Genomic DNA, 4,389 nt, shown 5'->3' on the forward strand with positions numbered 1-4,389 from the left:
GAACACAGTTCAGTTCTACGGCTTGGCTAATGAAGATCCAAACACTCACATTGCCAACCTCTTGGAGATATGTGACACATTCAAACACAACGGAGTTAGTGATGATGTAGTGAGATTCAGATTATTTTCATTCTCTTTAAAGGACAAGGCTAAAACTTGGCTAAACTCTCTACCAGCTGGATCAATCTCTACTTGGGATGAAATGGCCAGCCGCTTCCTATCCAAGTATTTTCCCTCCATCCAAGACTGCAAAGATGAGGAATGATATCACTACTTTTTCTCAGCAGGACGGGGAATCATTATATGAGTCATGGGAGTGCTACAAGGAATTATTGAGGAAGGTCCCTTATCATGCACTTCCCGTTTAGCTCCAGGTTCAGGCATTCTACAATGGATTGACTAAAGCAAACAAGACCATCATGGATGCTGCAGCCAGAGGGTCCATTAATAACAAGACACCTGAAGTTGCTCATGCACTTATTGAAGAAATGGTGGTAAATAATTATTAGTGGCATTTCGAGAGAGATCAAGTTAAGAGGCAACCCGATATTCACAATGTAGATGCCTATACAACACTATCTGCACAAATCGGCGCCCTCAGCAAGAAGATAGATGACATGCAGCTGGAAGCCTTGCACATTCAAGCAGTAGCCTGTGTATGGTGTGGGGAGGTCATATCGGCACTGAATGCGAAGTTGGAAATCAGTTCATGCAGTCCCCCAAGCAAGTGAATTTCGTAGGGAATCTTCAAAGGCAGCAAGGTAACCACCATCCTCGTACCTTTAACCTCGGATGGAGGAATCACCCCAATTTGTCATGGTCAAATCAAAATGCGGTGAACCCTCACCCCCCCCCCCTCAAAATTTCGCTCAGCTGAAAAAAAAAATCCAATTTAGAGGAGATGATGACTAAATTCATTTCAAGTGCGAAAACAATATTTCAGAATCAAAAGGCATCGATCAAGAATTTAGAGACTCAAGGGGGGCAGTTGGCACAAATGATATCCTCTAGAGTCCAAGGTGCCTTGCCTAGCAAAACAGAGGTGAATCCAAGAAAATAAGTGCAATCCATTACCTTCAGGAGAGGTAAGGAGCTGCAAGAGGTGGAAAAGAAAACAAAGGAAGAAGGTAAGATTGGCACAACTCTAGAAACCAAAAAGAAGGAGGAAGAACAGTTGGATTCAAGGAAGGAGACAAGTCAAAAGTCACAAGTACCATTTCCCAATAGGCCTAAGTGACACAAAATGGAAAAGGAATTCGGTAAGTTTCTTGAAAATTTCAAGAGTTTACATATTAGCATTCCTTTTGCAAATTCCTTATCCCAAATGGTGCATTATGCAAAGTTCCTAAAAGAAATATTGGCGAACAAAAGTAAATTGGGAGATGTGGCTACAGTTACATTGAATGAAGAATGCTCGGTAATTCTCCTCAACAAGCTGCCTTAGAAATTGAAAGATCTAGGGAGTTTTACTATTCCTGCACTATAGGCAGTTTAAAGATTAATAAGGCATTGTGTGATTTAGGAGCTAGTATAAATTTGATGCCTTATTCCGTTTTTAAGAAATTATGGCTGAGGGAACCCCAACCCATTAGATTTGCATTACAATTAGCTGATAGGTCTATCACCCATCCTAAGGGAATCATAGAAGATGTGCTTGTTAAGGTTGATAAATTTATTTTTCCTATGGATTTCATAGTGTTAGAGACATGGAAGAGGACGTTGACGTCCCACTTATCCTAGGGCGACCCTTCCTAGCTATAGGAAAGGCAATGATTGATGTCCAACAAGGACAATTGAGCCTTAGGATTCAAGATGAGAAAGTAATTTTTAGGATATCTGATGCTATGAAACTTGCACCTTCTAGTGATGATTCATGTTATATGATAGATGTCATTGACTATGTGGTTGGTGGGTGTTTTCAGGTCAACAAGTCGGTCGATCCCCTTGAGTTATGTATACAAGAAGAAGAAACCATAATGGGAGACGACAAAGAAATTCAGAGAATGTTAGCATACCTGAATGCCAACCCTCAGTTTCAAGGAAAGAGGTTCATCAAGTTGGAGACCTTGGACAGAACCTCAATGCCAAAAAGCAAGCCTTTGATCGAAGAGCTGCCCACCCTTGAGCTGAAATAACTCCCTCTGCATCTGGAGTATGCCTTTTTAGAAGCACCATCATCCCTACCAGTGATTATCTCATCAGCCTTGACCCCCTTGTAGAAGGAAAAATTGTTACGGGTGCTACAGGAACACAAGACAGCTCTAGCTTGGAAGATAGCAGATATCAAGGGTATCAATCCGTCCATATGCACTCATAAAAGTCTGATGGAGGATGGAAGCAAGGCCACGGTTCAGCCCCAAAGACGCCTAAACCCAATCATGAAAGATGTGGTGAAGGCAGAGGTCATCAAGCTATTAGATGCATGCATTATCTACCCAATCTCCGATAGCTCATGGGTGAGCCCTATCCAAGTAACGCCGAAGAAAAGAGGCATGACTGTGGTACCGAATGCGAAGAATGAACTCATACCGTCTAGGATGGTTACCAATTGGCGAGTGGGCATCGATTATAGAAAACTAAACGAAGCCACAAGCAATGATCATTTTCCTCTACCCTTCATCGATCAGATGCTAGAGATTCTAGTTGGTCATGAGTTCTACTGTTTCCTAGATGGGTACTCGGGCTACAATCAGATTCCAATTACACCCAAAGATCAGGAGAAGACGACCTTCACATGTCATTATGGCACATTTGCTTACAGACCCCTGTTGAACCATAGGTTCATTCCAACTAGTTTGGAACAATCTTGGGTCAAACCGGCTTAGGGTTTGGTGTCCATTGCAAGATTAAATGCAAGATTGTGATCTGAAAAATTAATTACAGCAGATTAAGACAATCAAGAGTCAGCAAGAAAGCAAATCAGACGATTGTTCATGTGATTTCAAACCTACAAAATAAATGGTTAACCGTAGATATTGAAGTCGATATCTGCAAATCACAGATTGCAGTTTCACAAATGGCAAAGGTCTTCTCTTCTTCCACGCGTTCCAGCAAGTCTTCGGACGTGAAAGAAATAGAAAAACCTATTTTTCTATTAATTACATCACATAAAATCCTATACATTTTGTCCAATAATAGAAAAAATATATTTATAGGCCAAAATGAATAGAATGAAAAATTGCAGGATGCATAAATTTTGCCACCATTAAAGAATTCGATCTCCATCACACGACAACCCAAGAATCCAATAAACAATTTCAGAACCATTCCATAATCATTAAAGAATAATAAAGAATTAATTTCACATCTGTACGCCCATTGCAGAGAACCGATTTCTCAAAAAAACAGTAAACTTGCGCAAATCGGGTAGAACAATTTTTGTCCATTTACACAGGTTTAGATCTTCTACCACTGAAGGGAAGGGAGATCCATCATATGGATGGCCGAACCATGCAGGGTGGCTTGGCGAAATCTCAAATATTTTATTTCTCCCTTCCAAGAATCCTATTCCTGATTTAGAAAAATAGCATTTTTCAAGGTTTGTTCTTGAAACAAACTAGAATCCACACAAGAAGCTCCTCCCAATATTCACACCCAAAGAGGTTACCAATTCCTTCCTCCACTGAAGATGACACAGCTTAGGGTGAGGCAGGATTAGCATGGAGATTCTTTAGCAAGAACCACAATTCTTCAACAAGAATCAGGCAGGGATGTAAGCACAACTTCAAGATTGACTCTTTCAGCAAGAATCAATTTCAAGATCCAATCTTGATGAATCCAAGAACTATAGATCGAACAGGGTAAAGCGGCAAGAGAAAAGGGATAGAGAACTGAATGCAGAAAACTATGAAACTATGTAACCTTTCTCCAGTTCACCCTCCTCCTTTTATATAATCCTTAAAGAGTTAACCTCCTAATCTGATTAGGAGTTCCTTGATCCAAATCTTTCTTTGGATCTAGACTCTTTAAGTGATAAGGCTTATCCCTTATCTTATCTACAGAACAGGATCAGCTTCTCCTAATCAAATTAGAAGCTTCCTAATCCAAATCTTTATTTGAATTTGGACTCTTTAAGTGGAAAAGAGTTGTCCTCTTATTCTTATTTGTTGATCCATACAAAGATTCGCCTCCTTATTTAATTAATCAATTAAGCCCAGCTCAAATTGGGTTTTAGGCCCATTAAGCTTTCAGGCTCATTTCCCTTCAAGTGTTGGCTAGCTCGACTCTCTTTGTATGGTGTGGGACCCCATCATTTATCTCCACATAAGTCACATGGCTTTTACAAGGCCTGGCCGAATTCATTGCTAAATACAGTGAACCCCGTGAGTCCATCAATATGGTCTCTTAATAGCCCAACATTTATACTAAATGATCATTGGGTCCAGCCAT

At 40.3% G+C, this 4,389-nt stretch overlaps 1 non-coding gene across 1 annotated transcript; it reads right to left on the minus strand.

Moving 5' to 3' along the window:
* Window positions 1–251: 251 nt before the first annotated feature.
* LOC148861109 (small nucleolar RNA R71) lies at window positions 252–358 on the minus strand. Its single transcript, XR_016095249.1, has one exon. It is a non-coding gene; the product is annotated as a small nucleolar RNA R71 (small nucleolar RNA).
* Window positions 359–4,389: the final 4,031 nt, after the last annotated feature.

Source organism: Nelumbo lutea, chromosome 4 (assembly GCF_056320005.1).
Source record: "Nelumbo lutea isolate HS-2025 chromosome 4, American lotus-T2T, whole genome shotgun sequence".
NCBI classification, from domain to species: Eukaryota; Viridiplantae; Streptophyta; class Magnoliopsida; order Proteales; family Nelumbonaceae; genus Nelumbo; species Nelumbo lutea.